The 18,369-nt window shown below is 44.1% G+C and overlaps 2 pseudogenes; one reads left to right on the forward strand and one right to left on the reverse strand.

Annotated features, from left to right (window-relative positions):
- The first annotated feature begins 3,276 nt into the window (after positions 1-3,276).
- On the forward strand, positions 3,277-5,798 carry LOC112080539 (large ribosomal subunit protein uL5-like; annotated as a pseudogene).
- A 1,763-nt stretch (positions 5,799-7,561) lies between these two features.
- On the reverse strand, positions 7,562-16,427 carry LOC112080531 (kelch-like protein 31; annotated as a pseudogene).
- Positions 16,428-18,369: the final 1,942 nt, after the last annotated feature.

Below are 18,369 nucleotides of genomic sequence, written 5' to 3' on the forward strand. Positions count from 1 at the left end.
CGAGCGAAACAGTGCCCCTCTGTACCTGTAGGCCACCTATCTGATACTGTCTAGTCAAAAAGAGTATGCCATTGTTGCAGCCCATAGCATTGAATGCAAGGGAAACCAGAGAGCGTTTGGCTTCCCTTTATATATTTTTTTATAACATAATAGCCAATCAGCGTTGAGCTAAACTGAGTGAGCTCAACTGTTCATGGTCCTGGCGCCCCAAAACAAATTGTCAAGGGAAGCCAGTTTGGATTTGGCTTTACACCAATCACAAGCCAAACATCATTTACAGAAAAAACTTTTTGCATCTCCTTGTGTCGTTGTCCTCCGGTGGCTAGCTAGCTTGCTAAAATTGTCCCTTTCCTAAATTAGCCATGGATGGAGATAGGGATTTGGACTTGTGGTTTTCCTTAATTATCCGTACTGGCCAATGATTATAAAGGCGATTCTGATCTAACCATAAATTCATACATTGTGCCCCTGGCCTGAGAGGATGGAAGTTCAATATGTAGCTAGATGTAGTAGGCGAATGTTAAGAAATTAGCCTGTCGCGTTGTTGCCCATGAAAGGAAGTTAGGCTAGCGAGGAAGCATTTTAACCAGGTAGCCTAGGACAACAAAAACTAAAGCGTGATCTGCAGTGGCGATTTTAGCATGTAAATCTTGGTGGGGGGCAAAAAAAAWTTAAAACATGCCAGCAAAGCAACAACACAACACTAAACAATACATGAATTGCACTATAACGGTGACAAACAGTGCCCACAAACTGTTTAAATAAAGCTATCCCAACCAGCAGAGCTTTCTTTTCAGCACCATGGAGTGAAACCTTACCACTATTACATCTGGCTATCAGCGGAGCCTTGTCTAGCAGCGAAACAGTTCATTCAGCCTCATTTACTGCCTTTAAAAAAAACATAGCTGATATGGCTGACTTGCTTAAAAATGTGGTTTCTAGTGACAATTGAGATGTACAGACTATGGCATAAGGGGACGACGAGCAGATACGAGGCAATCTGTAATTTCAATTAAGACATTAATGAGCGAGCTAGGACGGACGTAGTCAATATAACTATTTGTTCAGCACCTTAGAAATGTACAGCAACAGAATTCAGAACATGGGCCGTTCTTACAGTATTCTCCCTGTATACCAAGTCAGAACCGTAGGATAAATAAAGGGGGTATATAGAGTGAATTCTGAAATTGTATTCAGACCCCTTCCCTTTTTTCACATTTTGTTACGTTACAGCCTTCTTCTAAAATGTATTTTGTTTTTAATTGTCCTCATCAATAACCCATAATGACAAAGCGAAAACAGGTTTTTCCGTTTTTTATTTTGAATAAATCTGCAAACATTTCTAAAAACCTGTTTTTGCTTTGTCATTATGGGGTATTGTGTGTAGATTGATGAGGGAAAAAACTGTTTAATACATTTTCCGAATGCACTGTAAGCAGATAATTAAAGGTTTTATAATATTCAATGCTTACATTTCTCTAAAATAGGATACTAGCCACTTAATAATGGAACACTAGTCACTTTAATAAATGTTTAAATAATGTTTACATACTGCTTTACTCATCTCATATGTATATACTGTATTCTATTCCACTGTAATGAATGCCACTCCGACATTGCTCAATTTAATATTTATATATTTCTTAATTCCATTCTTTTACTTTTAGATTTGTGCGTATTGTTGTGAATTGTTTTAGATACTACAGCACTGTTAGATACTACTGCACTGTTGGAGCTAGGAACACAAGCATTTCGCTACACCTGCAATAACATCTGCTAAATATGTGTATGTGACCAATAACATTTGATTTGAGGCTACATGTGCACCACCAAGTCAGAACAGTAGACTAAGTTATAAGGGTGAAAGGGACCAAATTATTAGGGTGAGGCACATGGGCTACTAACAGCTTACTAAACAACATACGCTTATTATTACGTTCTTAGCTATAGTATACATATCTCCCGGGCATTTTACATAATTTATGCAGCAGCATACAAGACATTTTTGGACTCACCTTGTTGTGCTGTGCTCACTTGAAAAGGAAGGTGGCGCAGCGGTCCTTGTGGGCAAATTTGGTCATCAAAGTATGGCATTCTCTGGATTTATTGTGCTTTCAAGACAACTGGGAACTGGGAAAAAAACAAGGTAGAATCACAACGTCAGTGATCTTCAGGTTAGAGCTCTAGAAAGAGGCCTGAGTTCCCGACTTGGAATTCCGAGTTGAATGACCATTCAAAACTTATTTTCCCAGTCGGAGCTCTTTTTTTCAGAGTTCCCAGTTGTCTTGAACTCACTGAAGTCTGAGATTTCCCAGTTACGAGTTTCTAGTTGTTTTCAACAAGGCAGAAGTCAGACTTGGACCACACACCCACTCCACTTAATAGCAGGCTAGTGATTGCTTGCAACGCTTGCAGTTAGCCACTGATTCCTTCCAAACCACTCATTGTTGAATTTGCGATTTCAAACTTGTTGTGTAATGTTTATGTCCAATGGCCGATGAGCATCAATACATTTTATCTATAATTTATCTTCATAAGACAAGGATTGAAAAGGATTTGCCAGTAGATTGTAGATGTGATTCAAGATGATGACTGCTTGTCTAGCTTGCTAGTTAAGATTTAGAAAGTATGATGTTGACATGATCAGTCCAATCAAAGCCACGGTAGATATAACGTGATTTGATGTCATTTTATCTGTGGCCAATGACCTTGAGCCTTCTTGGATGGGCACTTCTAATGTAACTCTATGGCAGCACCCAAGGGCTTGAATTTTCGAGCTGTCCCCATAGATTTTGTGGTGACGTAGTGTCCCCATGAGTGACAGAACACTGAGCCAATCACGGCGCAAATAGAGGACATTACCAACCCCTACGGTCCATATTTTCCACTGCTGCCCCACCACCGCAGAAAGCACTGAGCTAGGCAGAAACACCTGCATTTTGGAGCTGCCTTAGTTCAAAAAAGAGACCATGTTTGCATGCAGCTTTATGAACTCAAATTTAAAAAAAAWWTTTTTTACATTGTTTGCAAACTGATATGTGACACATGCCAAAATAACATGCAAATCAGGCAAAAAAATACGGATTACATTTTCCACTTGTCATTTTGCTTTAAATAAACAATTTTATTGTGTTCTTGAATCAAAATATTCTTATATAAGCGCAATTGAATATTGATATAGACTGTTTTACTGTACTTTATTATTGAATTTATGCGCCTATGGAACCTTTCTTCAAATGCATGATTTTACGTAGGGCTCATTTATTTAAACACTTCCCTATAAATGCGTTGGCCCGGAAATGTGTCGTCCTCTTCAAGTGATCAAACATGGCGGTGAGTGCAGGTTTTACGCATAAGGAGGCAAGATTTCGCGGTTTACCTTTTAAATCCACAATCATCAGCGTTATAAGGCCAATAACCCATTGTTTTTATAACCAGATATGAGTAGGTTAATGTGCGCTATTGAAACAAAGTTGTATTACGCACAAAATATGCGTCATTTATTTTAATTGAAGCGTATGTTAGGGAAAGTGACATGGCTGTTGAAGTCGAGGTTTCTCTCCGAATATGTTTCTCAGTACTTTGTTACAGTTTACGCGATATCGGTAGAACGTTAACATGCGAACAGTGAAAATATGAACATTCACGAAATTGTAAAATTGACTGCAACATTGTAAACATGATAGCTTAGCAAGGTGGCTAGCAGCAGCCGGTGATAAGCCAAAGGATATGCACCGGCATGTCCTGTTGGCAGGAATCTGGTTATTTAGCCAGGAAGTTAAAGAACACATTGAATCACGTTTTTGAATATATTTGTCACTGTAAACATGTGTGGCTGTTTGGAAACGGCCTAAATATCGCCAGTTGGGTATCTATTGACATTGACCAGGATTTATTAGCTAATTAATATCGACATGTTGCTATGTTGGCAACTAGTTAGTTACCCAGCCTGGCTGCATAGCGGCCAGCTGATGTAGCTAGCGACAACATACAAAATGTAATAACGAAACGTAACTGTTAACCTCCCAGCCACCTAATGCCAACGTTTGATTTCAACAGGAACAGAGCGAGAAAAAGGAGAACCCCATGCGTGAGCTTCGCATCCGCAAGCTCTGTATGAACATCTGTGTTGGGGAGAGTGGTGACAGACTGACCCGTGCTGCTAAGGTGCTTGAGCAGCTCACAGGCCAGACCCCTGTCTTCTCCAAGGGTAGGCATCCTATGTCTGTTTTGTTTTTGATGTTAATCTGTGGCTGGGTGTTTGATGTGTTACCCTGTCGATTGACACATTGTTGGTGGAAAATGTTTGTTTAAGTCTTTCTCCCCCTGTACCCCTCAGCCCGCTACACTGTGCGATCGTTCGGCATCCGCAGAAATGAAAAGATTGCTGTCCACTGTACCGTCCGTGGAGCTAAAGCTGAGGAGATCCTGGAAAAGGGACTCAAGGTGAGTTTTCAATATTTTATACACTCTCCATTTACTACACCTATTCATTACAACCACTGCATGAAGCGTTTTGGGATGTGGCTTTGTTGACTATGCTAAACTCTTAATCGCCATTAATTTGTCACAGGAATGTTTCTTTTTGACTGACACCCTTTAGGGTAGGGCTTAGTGTAGTGTTAACATCTGCCCCTATTTGTAACTTTCTTGAGTTCCGTATACTTATGGTTAAGTTGTATCACTTGTGTTAATCCTCAGCCAATGATGATTTGTCAAGGTGTCAACTTTGACCATTGTCCACATGGTTAGCAATGTGTTTAGGCATATTGCCTAATGTTGCAACATGTTGCCCCTGCTAAATGGAATACCTCTTCCTTCCAAAGGTGCGTGAGTARGAGTTGAGGAAGAACAACTTCTCCGACACCGGTAACTTTGGCTTTGGCATCCAGGAACACATTGATCTGGGAATAAAGTATGACCCCAGCATCGGTATCTACGGACTGGACTTCTACGTCGTGAGTATTTTAGAATTATATAAAAAAGGTTTGGTTTTGATTTCACCTGCCAGTTGGGATACGATAGTGTTTTACATGTCTTCTAATCTGAACCACGCTCTTTCTCGCACTCTTTGTTTTCAGGTCCTGGGCAGACCCGGTTTCAGCATTGCTGACAAGAAGCAGAAAACGGGCCGCATCGGTTTCAGGCACCGCATCCGCAAAGAGGAAGCAATGCGCTGGTTCCAGCAGAAGGTGTGGCTCTGTTTTAAAAAATATAATTATTCTCTGCTCGACTCATGGTTTTGAATGGGTTCTCTTATACAGGGTGGGTAATCATACTTGCAAAGGACTGTTGTGGATGCAGATTATTTGCTGTGTTGCCAACCAAAATATCAGGAGTTTTTCACCGACTGTCTGTACCTAGTATCCCAGTTGGATTATATCCACTGTTCTGAGGACCACATGAACTCGGCACTTGTTCCAATTAAACAGTAACGCACTCCTGAGTCTACTAATCAACAATTTGGTCTTCAATGTTGACTTTGATCATTTTGAATTGGCGGTTACTGTTTGGCTGAAATAAAAGCCTGCACTCAGTGCCCCCATGCAGGTATGATTGCCTTCTGCTGCTTGAATGCTGTTGGTAAGAACTCTGCTGACTTGTATTGTATATTAAGGCTGAATGACCTGTGTAATGTGAAATTGACAGCTTTTCTTCTGTGTGCAGCTTGAGTAGACTTCCTTTCCTCATCTAATTGTTGTCTTTTCTTTTTTTCAGTATGACGGTATCATCCTCCCCGGGAAGTAAAGGACCATCATTGACCTTGTTTATTACTATAATAAAATGGAAAAATACCAGTGTTTGGTTCTGTGGTCATTGAAGTGATATGAATCATATGCTGAATTTTATGTTCTTGAGTAATCCGCATTTATAATTCTGCATAATAGGAAACTGTTGGCAGTAACATGACTCAAAGGACAGACTACAGTAATGGGTCTAGATTCTGGAAAGAATGGAGCTTGCTCCTTACAAGCACATATTYGTATGTTCTTAGTCTGCTCTCAAAATCAGAATACTAGGGGTCTGTTGAGAAGCTTCTGCCTCTGAAGCTCAAATTGTAATTATACCATAGGAAGCTATTAAAGGGGAAACTAATCAGAATGCATGATGGAGACAATGTATTTGATTCTGAGTGATTGTCCCCGAAGTGTACTTTCCTAATTGCAGCCAGTTGTATTGGAATGGTTTGTGTATGTGGTGCTTGGTGTTTCATTCTTCTTGCACATGATGGCAGTATTGGCTCTTAAAATGACTAGTCTGGGTGAATTGAGTTGGTCTGGGATACTATTTTTGGAGGTCACGTGGCTTTTGTAATCACGATTTTAAGCAGCTGTCTGGTGTCTACAGAATGCATTTGGGAGTGTGTTGGAGACGAGTTGGTACAGGCATAGGGGAATATATTCTTCCAAACGCAGTGATGCCATGCCACTTCATCAGTTGGCCATTTTATAGAAAAATGGGCAATGCAGAAATTGTTTCCTGGACTGTGACCACAAGTGACCTCTGAGGTTTGAAATAAGACAGATCCCCTTAGGTCAGTTAGGCTTTATTCAGTGAAACACCAGGGTTACATTGCCTCTGGAATTGCTTGTCTGGACTGACAATGGCTGTTTACACAGGCAGCTCAATTCTGATATTTTTCTACTAATTGGGCTGCTTATGTAAATGTCAAAAAGCACCAACACACACTTACCCTGTGCCAGCAACTCTCAGTGATTACTCCAATCAAATAAGCCTAATTAGCATCCAATTACATTATGGTTGAGTCCTCATTTACTTGACCCCTATTTTTGCTAGGCAGGTTCCCATCTATGGGAGTTTTACTGATTCCTGGTAGCTTGTCATTGTATCGCCTGGATGGAGATGGCGGAGGTCAACTCTAACAAACACAGGTGAGCTGTAACCCATGGTCTAGATACAAAACATGATCTGAGCCAAATCTCGAAACGGTCATCCATTTCATTTCCGAATCAAAGGTCTGCTGTTTTGTTTCTGGTAGGTGGAAATTCTGAGGCCTGCGAATAGGTCAGGGTCACAGTTTGCTGGGCTATCGCCCTGTCAGACATCTGTGTTCGTCAGTGGGTGACAATGTAATCATGTTATTTTGACCTCTAACCTTGTCCACCACTTCAGCAGTCACTACAACTCATTTCATTGCACTTTAACATTTTTAAATTATGTATAATAAAACTTTTCTGAGCTAAACTACTTTAGACAAACATACTTTACAGTACTGTTATACATATAGTATTATAAATACATATATTCGCTGATTGTATTTAATGAGAAATGTTTAACYTTTTGCTGAAAATCATATTGCAATATTTGTCATAAGATTGTATGGCTTAATGTAGAACACCCAGACACTGTCATTCACTCCAGAATGTTCACACTTACAACCCCACACACACGTAATCACCACAGTTCTTACATGTTCCACCTTACTAACTGCAATACATATTGTACACATACTGCAAATTGATTTAATTTACAGTCATATTCACATTTAACAACCACATAGGCTCCATTCCATTGAACTCCCTAATGTACTGTTGTCATACCAGTATAGGAGTTAATTCACTCTGCCTTCCATCTTTAATTTTCCTTCCTTTACTGCTCTGTTCCTCTATCTACAGCTCTCTTCTCTCCTCCACCTCTATCACTCCTCCCTTCCATCTTCCTCTCTCCCCTTTTTTTTTATCTCGCTCTCAGGCAGTGATGGGCTGTGGGGCCACACTGCTCTCTCTCTGTGGCAGTAGCTGCTCCTCTTTGGTTGCTGGGGTGTTGCGGTGCTGTTGCCTGCGGGGGGTGTGGCGGGGTGGGAGGGTCAGGGTGCAGCAGGACACGCCCACAGTGGCCTCGGGCAGATTCTCCTCCATGGACCAGCTGTCAGTTGCCGGGGTGTACTTCTGRACGGCCGCCTTGTAGCGCTTCTCGGCCTTCCTTTCCGCCACCCAGTAGGTACAGTTGTTCCCGAGCGGCGACAGGCCTGCCGTGCTCAGCCCGCGGGCGGGGGGGACCCGGCTCCACTCGCTGTTCTCTGGGGAGAACACCTCATGGCAGGATCCACACGGTCCGCTGGGGCCAGCTGGCTCACCCAAATACACTTCCTCCCAGGGTGGAGGAGCGTGCCAGCTGGGGGGTCTCCAGGCTGGCCTTCTCACTCCAGGTGTCCGTCTCAATGTTGTAGCAGGCCACGGAGCACGAGTAGGCGCAGTTGATGTAGCCGCGGTCACCAGGATGTCTCCGGAGGGCGCACGGCACTGGCGTGGCAGCAGCGTGGGTCTCCATGGGCGTCTTGAGTTGCCAGGTGTGGAGGAGGGCAGGTAGCTCTCAGTGGTGGCCAGCAGGCCCTCCACGTTGCGGCGCCAACGGCGTACAGGCGCCCGCCGGTGGCTACGAGGCTGAAGTGGGTACGGCGCTGGCGCATTGCTAGCCAGATGCAGCCAGGTGTTGAAGCGAGGGTCGTACCTGAGGGGAAGAGATAAACAGTGATGAGTTCAGAATATGAAGTTGTCTAATTTAACACATAATCAATGAACACTCAAGTATGCTTTAAATATTTACTGTATGTTAAGGTTTGGACCTGGTCGTGACTTTTCTCATGTGTGGGTGTTTTCGGATCCTGTCTTTCAAAGATAATTCGTAAAATCCAAATAACTTCACAGATCTTCATTGTAAAGGGTTAACACTGTTTCCCATGCTTGTCAATGAACCAATAACAATTAATGAACATGCACCTGTGGAACGGTCGTTAAGACACTAACAGCTTACAGACGGTAGGCAATTAAGGTCACAGTTATGAAAACTTAGGACACTAAAGAGTCTACTGACTCTGAAAAACACCAAAAGAAAGATGCCCAGGGTCCCTGCTCATCTGCGTGAACGAGCTTAGACATACTGCAAGAGGCAGGACTGCAGATGTGGCCAGGGCAATAATTGCCATGTCCGTTCTGTGAGACGCCTAAGACAGCGTACAGGGACAGGACAGACGCTGATCGTCCTCCAGTGGCAGACCGTGTAACAACACCTCACAGGATCGGTACATCCGAACATCGCACTGTGGGACAGGTACAGGATGGCAACAACAACTGCCGAGTTACACCAGGAACGACACAATCCCTCCTCAGTGCTCAGACTGTCTGCAATAGGCTGAGAGAGCTGGACTGGGGCTTGTAGGCCTGTCGTAGGAGTCTTCACAGACATCACCGGCAACAATGTTGCCTATGGGCACAAACCCACCGTCGCTGGACCAGACAGGACTGGCAAAAACTGCTCTTCACTGACGAGTCGCGGTTTTGTCTCACCAGGGGTGATGGTCAGATTTGCGTTTATCGTCGAAGGAATGAGCGTTACACTGAGGCCTGTACTCTAGAGCGGGATCGATTTGGAGGTGGAGGGTCCGTCATGGTCTGGAGCGGTGTGTCACAGRATCYTCYGACTGAGCTTGTTGTCATTGCAGGCAATCTCAATGCTGTGCGTTACAGGGAAGACATCCTCCTCCCTCATGTGGTACCCTTCCTGCAGGCTCATCCTGACATGACCCTTCAGCATGACAATGCCACCAGCCGTACTGCTTGTTCTGTGCGTGATTTCCTGCAAGACAGGAATGTCAGTGTTCTGCCATTGGCCAGTGAAGAGCCCGGATCTCAATCCCATTGAGCACGTCTGGGACCTGTTGGATCGGAGGGTGAGGGCTAGGGCCATTCCCCCCCAGAAATGTCCGGGAACTTGCAGGGGCCTTGGTGGAAGAGTGMGGTAACATCTCACAGCAAGAACTGGAAAATGGTGCAGTCCATGAGGAGGAGATGCACTGCAGTACTTAATGGTGGCCACACCAGATACTGACTGTTACTTTTGATTTTGACCCCCCCACCCCCCTTTGTTCAGGGACACATTATTCAATTTCTGTTAGTCACATGTCTGTGGCACTTGTTCAGTTTATGTCTCAGTTGTTGAATCTTGTTATGTTAATACAAATATTTACACATATTTGCTCTAAATAAACGCAGTTGACAGTGAGAGGACGTTTCTTTTTTTGCTGTTTTTATACAGGATATCCATGTACCTGCTGAGGGTGCTGACAGCGTGCTTGGCCTGGTTGCGTGCATCGTTCTGGTCCTCTCCCCCTGCCACGTACAGGAAGCCGTCCATCACAGCCACACACTGGTTGAAGCTCTTAGCGGGCAGCTGGGACAGGTGTCGCCAGGTGGCCGCACCCTCACGTGGATCTCTCCACAGCACCTGGAAGGGAACCAACGTCAACAACTTAGCACTTCTCATTTTAGATTATACTGTTGAATCATGGTGATTGGTGAAACAGTAGTTTTCACCAACCAAAATGTTGGTTAACTTCTTCATCATGTCTTTGACCTGCCTAATTTGACCTGCCTAATGTTTAGCCCACCACAAGATCCGCCACACTCACCACTCTGCTCAGTGCCCGCTCGGTGATGGAGGGACGCCCCCCAACAGTCAGCAGGGTGGCCTGTCCTCCACGCACCTGCGTGCGACGAGACTGCAGCGTGTTCTGTTGGTGGGGCAGCAGGTGGTAGTTCATGGCATCCACTAGCAGGCGGTGGCAGTGAGGGTCCATCATCATCCTCGCCACGGGCTGGATCTCGCTGACCAGCTCGCTGGCAGGGATGGTCTCGAAGCGCACGTGGGACAGCAGCTCGGCGGCGTGCACCTGACGCTTGGGGTCGAAGTCCAGCCACTTCATGGCCAACTGTGMTTGAATGAAACCAGAAATATACTTAGAATCCTATTCGATTCGGCCTATAAATACCGCTCCCTCTCTGCTTCCTTGCTATGTCTCTCATTCCTACTGGTATTGTGTATTAATAACCATACATACAGTGAGTTATACTGACTGAGTATTTCTATTCACAGTAGGATGTCAAATAGCCTGGCAAGTGTCTGTGTACTAGGGTCATGTGGCTATATCATGTCCTTAACAGCTGGTCTGAGGATTGATTTAGGTTTCGCTCAAAATGGCTGTTGTTGGGGGTAGGGAATGAGGAGACCTGATCCTAAGTCAGTTATTACATGCAGAAGAGTAGGGTAAAGCAAGGTGAGCAGAGCTGACCTGGAAGGCAGTGACTTCAGATGGCAGKAGCAGGCGGTCCTCCTGGAGGAAGGCTGTGATCTGTTCCAGGGTCAGCTGGTTGAACAGGGGTGTCTCGGTGAACGCGACAAAGTTCTCCAGCACAAAGCGGCGGGCTGCGTCACGAACGGGAATCAGGCCGTAGGCGGCGGCGATGTTCCACACGTACACGCACGTCTGCACGTTCATCTCGGCCAGCAGGAAGTCCATGCACATCTGGAGCAGCTGGGGGATCTGMAGGGTGGCAGCAGCTGACACAGTGCAGCCGATGGTGTACAGGGACATGTGGACGCGGCCCAGGTAGGCAAAGGTGATCACGTTGGCCAGGCCTGGGAATAGGTGGACAACATCATCACTTTATTCATGTGTTTTTGTCTATTAATGTGGACTTTGACAAATATGTTTCCAAACAAGACTGTTCCTGCCTTTAATAKATATCAGCTATAGATGCTAGGAGGTTAAGTTTGAAACTTACCGAGGGGGGAGAGTGAGGACAGCTCTAGACGCTTCATTCCGGGGTCCTTGGCCAGGATCTCCCGGAAGTACTGGCTGACGGAAGAAATGACCAGCTTGTGCACGTCGAAGGCCTTGGTCTTACAGGCCAGCTCCAGGTCGGTGAGGAAGCGCTCCTGGCGCATGCGGCTCAGCTCCTCCAGCAGGGCATTGCCGTGGAGGGGGCGGGTCACCTCACAGCCCAGACCCAGGCCCTTTTCTCCGGGCTTGATGATGGGAGGGGGCAGGGGGAGGTTGAGGTGGTTGAGCTGCACGATATCCAGTGCAGCCATCTCCTCGATCTTCTTCACGCCCTCCACCACCACCACTCCTCCTGCCATCTGAGTAGTAACAGTGGTCACCTGGGTGACCACTGGCTCCATGGCAATCTTCTTTGTATGATTGACCTTCTTCTTGGGGGCCATGGCGACAGCTACTTTAACAGTTGGGTTAAAGATTTTGGCTCTCGAGTTCTGACTGAAGCACTGAGGGATAAGGACAGACCAACTAATCAACAAATTGACAAAGCAGACTTTTTACTGAGTGTGATAAGGTGGACTTTCTTCATTGATAAACAACCACTGAAACACTGAGTGACTGTTGGACTAGCTATGTGTTCTCTACTGCTAACAGAAGGGGAACAGATTGACAGACACCGGTGTGTAAGGGTGGTGGGTAGGTGGGGTTGGTCAGTTTCAGTGCGACAGCACACAGGACCTGAAAAAGAGAAGTACTAAGTACCACAACATCAGAGAAAAAGGCRATGGCAACACAGTGACGACATATACTCTTTGTCTCGCTCTCTATCACAGACGGAGTCTAAAAAAAGAGGGGTGTGTGATTGACAGCTGCAGGTTTCTGAGGGTGCTTCGGGTCAGGTTTATGGTTTATAGCAGCCAGACATACATGTGCTTGTATTCATACTCACATACAGACTCCCACTATATTTCAGCAACAGAAAAACTGMGAATCTTATTCATGTTTTAAATGGTCCTATATAAAAATGTGAGAAACTTGAGGGGAGTTTTAGAAGGACATTTGAAAAATATACAGTATGATCCTCTATAGTCTCTTAGTTTTGAATTAGAAATTCAGGAAAAAACGTTGCTTATACACATGCTGGTTTTTCAAGTTTCAAAGTGTCTCAATCATTACGACAAACTAAGCACACACTTGTAACACATACTTGGAAAAATACACACATCTCACTAGCTCAACATCCATGGCAACTTCAATCACAGATACACAGGCGCGCTCATGTCACCTAAAATACACTAAGGGCAAAGCGAGTATAGCGGCGCCCCTGCACCTTGGATTACTACCCAGTAAACCACCTCTGGTTCCACACCCCATACCTGCCCCTCATCATATCCTCCCAGTGATTTGACACACTATACCCAAATGACTTTCATTCAGCGCTTATCACTTTGTAAATAAACACAGAAGGACAAGCTGGGACTGTGGCCTTTATAGATATAAAATACAAAGGATCACAGGCAATTAAAATGATCATAGTGGGACAACCTAATCATGACTAACCCTTTGATTACAAGGGTACAGTGTCATTATCATCAACAGATATACCGCTGCTACTCTGTTCTTTATTTTACTCTTATTACCTATCCTAATGCCTAGTCCCTTTACCCTGCCTTCGTGTAAATATCTACCTCAAGTACCTCGTACCTCTGCACATTGATCTGGTACTGCTCCTCCCTGTCTATAGCCTCATTCTTGTCTATTTTAATCCTCCTGTTATTATTTAAATTGTTCTTAATTTTAACTCTGCATTGTTGGGAAAGGGCTCGTAAGTATTTCACGGTAGTTTGTTGTAATGGAATTGACCCCTGGGTGTTCTACTCTGGCAAAGAGTCTCATTTTGCTTCYTGCCTGTTTTGACTTGTACAAATAGAAACAGAAATTCAACATGCTTTTTACATACCTTGTGATATTCCTCTGCAGATTAAAAAAAATAACGTGGCAAGAAAGGAGATAATATGTATACGTTTTGTGTGAAAGAACATTTGTTTCTCTCTCAAAAACCAAATCAGATAGGCTAAATMGAGATTTTTCACTCCATGCTGCTGATGTTCTCAGTAAACAGAATACGTTTCCATGGCCAGAGTCAGAGTATAACAGCATGTCGGAGTGCAGGTGCTTTCCACCACGTGTGTTATGAAAATACATACATGGAGATCCTGTCGGGGATTGACCCTCAGCCAWGGTTATTTATGTCCAGACTGTTGTTTACAGATCACCCACAGAAGCAGTGGATATGGGTCACCAATCATCCTTGACCTGTCAAAGGGGTGTACATCTCCTCAATGTACTATGCTATATGAAGTACCAGTTTTAAGAGATAGTCATTTCATTGAATAAATAGATGTGGTGCTATTTTTGGTTCCTGTGATGAAGTCTGATGTTGTTCTATTGTTGTGTCTATTTGCCATGGGGCGTCCAGTATGGGGGATGACACAGCAGCTGTGACTCCCACCAACTGTTGTTACAGATATTTGTGAGGGTTAATGTGCTATGTGAAGTTTATTTTCATTTGATGTAATCAGGTCACATTGTTAGCTACATTTCTAGAACCTTGCTGAATAMTCTAAGACCTTTGCAAATGTCTTCCTCTGGTGGTCAGGTTCTTTCCCACCAGCAGAGAAGATTTAAGAAAGTGATCTCAGAAATATCCGGTTCTTTCTTACATAAGCAGCCTCTACTTGTGTTGTTGACGTTTCAAGGAGGATGCTTATCTTCACTTGCACTTCTCAAGAATGCCTGGCCAGGCAACAATTTAGGTCAAACTGTCAGGGATCACTTCGCCCCCCATCATTCCAATAGTTCTCATCCCACTGGGCACACACTGGAACCAACGTGGAATAGACGTTGAATTGACGTCTGTGCCCAGTGGAATCTCTGGTGCGGACCAGCTATAGGTCAGTAATGGTAGGTTATAATTTTGGCACCCAGAACAAATCTTGAGTAAGCGGTGGCCTCTGGCCATCTACACGATTTTGGCAAGTCTGTCACAAGATATTATTAGTGATACAGTACATCACTGGTCTCTGCTGTTTCATCTCTTTTGGGGTGTGTTGCGACATCCAACTAGGTGGCTACTCAAACCCTCCCTTTGGCATGTAACTAACTATCTCCCAGTGTCAGCTCTCTCTCATATGACACCAACAACAGCTGCTGTCCTGTCCCCCTCTCCCAATGGGGGGGGGGGGGGGGGGAACACAGCCCAGTCACAAGCATCGTCCACTGCACTGACCGGGGATATTTGAAAACATCAAGTTCGGAGAGATTGAGTAGGAGGGGAGTGAGAGAGGCAGAGAATCTAATACAGTATGCATGTGAATCTTTGTAAAAAATAATGTAAGCTAGTTGAGGTCTGAGGCAGAGCGTAATGTTGGGAGGTTATGGTGTACATTTTCATTGGTTGCTGTTTGGGGTTTTAGCCTGGGTTTCTGTATAGCACTTTGAGACATCTGCTGATGTAAAAGGGCCAAATAAATAAATGTGATTGATTGATTGAGTGTACTTCTCAAATGTGTATTGGAGTGACCGAGTGTGCCATAACCTCCATACGGAAAAMATGTCTTTGTCGAGGATGATGAGGGTCAGAATTGGTAGGAAAACAGGACAATAATGTGAAGGAAAGATGAACTTCCAGATCCGTTGAAAAACATCATATGTGATAGGAACAGAGAGAACATCTTATGAAGCTGAAGAAAAAGGAGGACATAAATTAAAAGGGGGCATGAACATAAGGAAAATAACAGAGATGGATCAAAATCGACAGGAAAGATATTGGAACGGGATAGAGGTACCTGAGTAGGTGACACCGTGACAAAACAAAAACAAAGCCTGAAAGAATGATCATTAGCACTAACACCACCTGTTGTTTAACAGTGTTGATGCAAAAGTGGGCTCCTGAGTGGTGCAGCGGTCTAAGYCACTGCATCTCAGTGCTAGAGGTGTCACACTACACAGCTGGGCTGTATCACAACCGGCCGTGATTTGGAGTCCTATTGTGCGGCGCACATTTGGCCCAGCGTCTTCCGGGTTAGGGTTTGGCCGGGGTAGGCCGCCATTGTAAATAAGAATTTGTTCTTAAGTGACTTGCCTGGTTAAATAAAATCTCAAAGCCCAGAACTAAGGGCGGTACACAATGCCATCATGCGTCCGACTCCCACCTCCCCCAGTGTCAGAATTCCTTTGCCTATCTCCAGAGATTATTTATAGATGCTGAGCAACACTGTGCCTTTGAGGCTATAGCTCGTATTCATCCTGCTATCAACTTGGCCTCACATGAACTGTTTGTGAGTGTGAGTGAAATAAAATGCAACTTCAGCTTCTACATAGTGTCTAATTGATGCTAGTGTGAATGTGATTACATCCATTATTTTAGGTGATTACATTTTTGAAAAGGTTCTTATTTGGGTATGTCTTTCATGCCAATGTCTGCACACTTGTAGTGTGTATTATTGGCGATGGTTAAGTTGTAAGGTTCTGGTGGAATACAAGAGCGCAGCAGTGCAACTTCTAATGTCAACATATTACTTATTATATATAWATGCTTTATGATTAGGATAGGCTATCTCATCAAGTTGGATAAATCCATGACTTGAAGAATCATGAAAATAGTTAGAGACAAATACAGTCAATATGCTTTACCTGTCTCTCCACCCACTTTCCTCTCACTCTTCTTCCTTTGTATCTTGGCTTTCTTTCACTTTGTTGATTTTTGTCTCACAGGTTGCTCTCTCTTCCTCTTTCCTCTGTCCCTCCGTCCTCTGTCTGTCTTTCAGTGCACTGTGGTTCAGTGTTTGAGCGAGTCAGGGTCCAACCAAGTCTATGAAATGAGACCCCCTCCCTCCCTAATTTCCAGCTCACACCACCTACAACTCCAAATGCAGGCACCCCCTCCCTCCCCACCAAAAACTCTCCATATGTGGCCAGCCCTCTGCCATCCACCCCCTTCAGCCACTAGGCTGAGCAGAGTATGCCAATATGCTGTGCTCAAGTTTCTGTTGTCTCACAGTCTATCTCTCTGTGGTGTGTGTGTGTGTGTGTGTGTGTGTGTGTGTGTGTGTGTGTGTGTGTGTGTGTGTGTGTGTGTGTGTGTGTGTGTGTGTGTGTGTGTGTGTGTGTGTGTGTGTGCACACGCATCAGGAAGAGGCTCTGGTGCTATTTTAACAAAGTAGTGGAAAAACTTGATGGGGTTGTTGACGCACCGGATGTTGTAGAGATTCTATCAACAATAAAGGAGGCATGCACTATGACACTGACGACAATATAATTGTATTGATTATTAATACATTAGCATCTGAATACCAGTATTGTAAGGGCAATAACTAATGATGGTAAAAATATAAGATAAAAACTGTAAGATGTAACATTTATATATGGCCATATCAGTACATGATCACCAATATCATTTTGACGTCACAAAGGATATTAAAGGCCCAGTGCAGTAAATACGTAATTCTCCTGTGTTTTATATATATTTCCACATTATGAGGTTGGAATAACGCTGTGAAATTGTGAAAATTATGATAATCCCCTTTAGTGTAAAACAGTGGTTCCCAAACTAGGGTTTGCGAACCCATGTGGGGTTGCCTGATATGAAAATGGGGTCGTGGGAGAATTTCCAAAATCCGGAAAAGAATGTAACATTATAGTAGACGATCTTATACAGAGTGACTTACATGAACAATTAGTGTTAAGTGCCTTGTTCTAGGGCACATAGACAGAGTTTTAACCTAGTGGGCTCGGGGTTACTGGGCGAACGCTCTTAACTGCTATGCTACCTGCCACCCTGATAATGTTGTCTTTGTCTCTCAAAATCCTTATAATGGGGTTAATTTAAAAAATCGAAATGAAAATTATTTCAATCTAAAAGTTCAAATTCAACCAGAGAGCCCCTTAGATCGTGGGAACGGCCGGCCGAACTTGACCTTTGTACTTGAATCATTCCCACGGTGAATGTGTACGCCTTCTATGCTATGAAACCACATACTATTCCAGATACTTTGATATTACCAGCCACAATTGATATTGTGAAAAAATGTGTGGGGAGGCAGAGGCACAGAAACTCACATCAATACCTTTGTCAGATAACACTGTGAAACTAAGAATTGATGATATAGCTAACAATCAAGAGGAAACTGACTGAACGACTCAAACTCCCCACACTATGCTCTCCAAATGGATAGTAGCTGTGAGGGCCGAGATGCCCATGCATTGACTTTTGTTTTCTAGGGGGATGCTATTCACAAGTAAACATTGTTCTGTCTCACGATTCCCAAGCATGAAATGACACAGGGGATATTCCGTGTGCTGCGTGGCTATATTGACGAAAAACAGGTTCCATGGGATCGAATGGTGGGCTTTTGCACAGATGGGGCTACATCTATTAAGGTGCGGCAGAAATCCTCTGTACTCTAGTTATGAATGTGTCTCCCTCTGCTATGTGGACGCACTGTATGATACACCCTCTGAGCTATAATGGATACACCGCAGCAACTGGCGGCAAAAGAGCTGAGCGCACAACTCGGAGGATATGCAGCAGGTAACTTCGATTGTAACCTAAATCGCGCACGCCTGTTGGCAAAACTATGTGGAGATATGGGATCAGAGCATGACAATGTTCTATTTCACACTGAGGCTTGGTGGTTATCGAGGGGGAGTGTTGGAAATATTTTTTTAATTGAGAGAGAAACTGCTGTCAATCACAATGTATGTAAAACTAAAAAAATACTTTGTTGACT

The sequence above is a fragment of the Salvelinus sp. IW2-2015 genome, unplaced genomic scaffold (genome assembly GCF_002910315.2).
Source record: "Salvelinus sp. IW2-2015 unplaced genomic scaffold, ASM291031v2 Un_scaffold16369, whole genome shotgun sequence".
NCBI lineage: Eukaryota > Metazoa > Chordata > Actinopteri > Salmoniformes > Salmonidae > Salvelinus > Salvelinus sp. IW2-2015.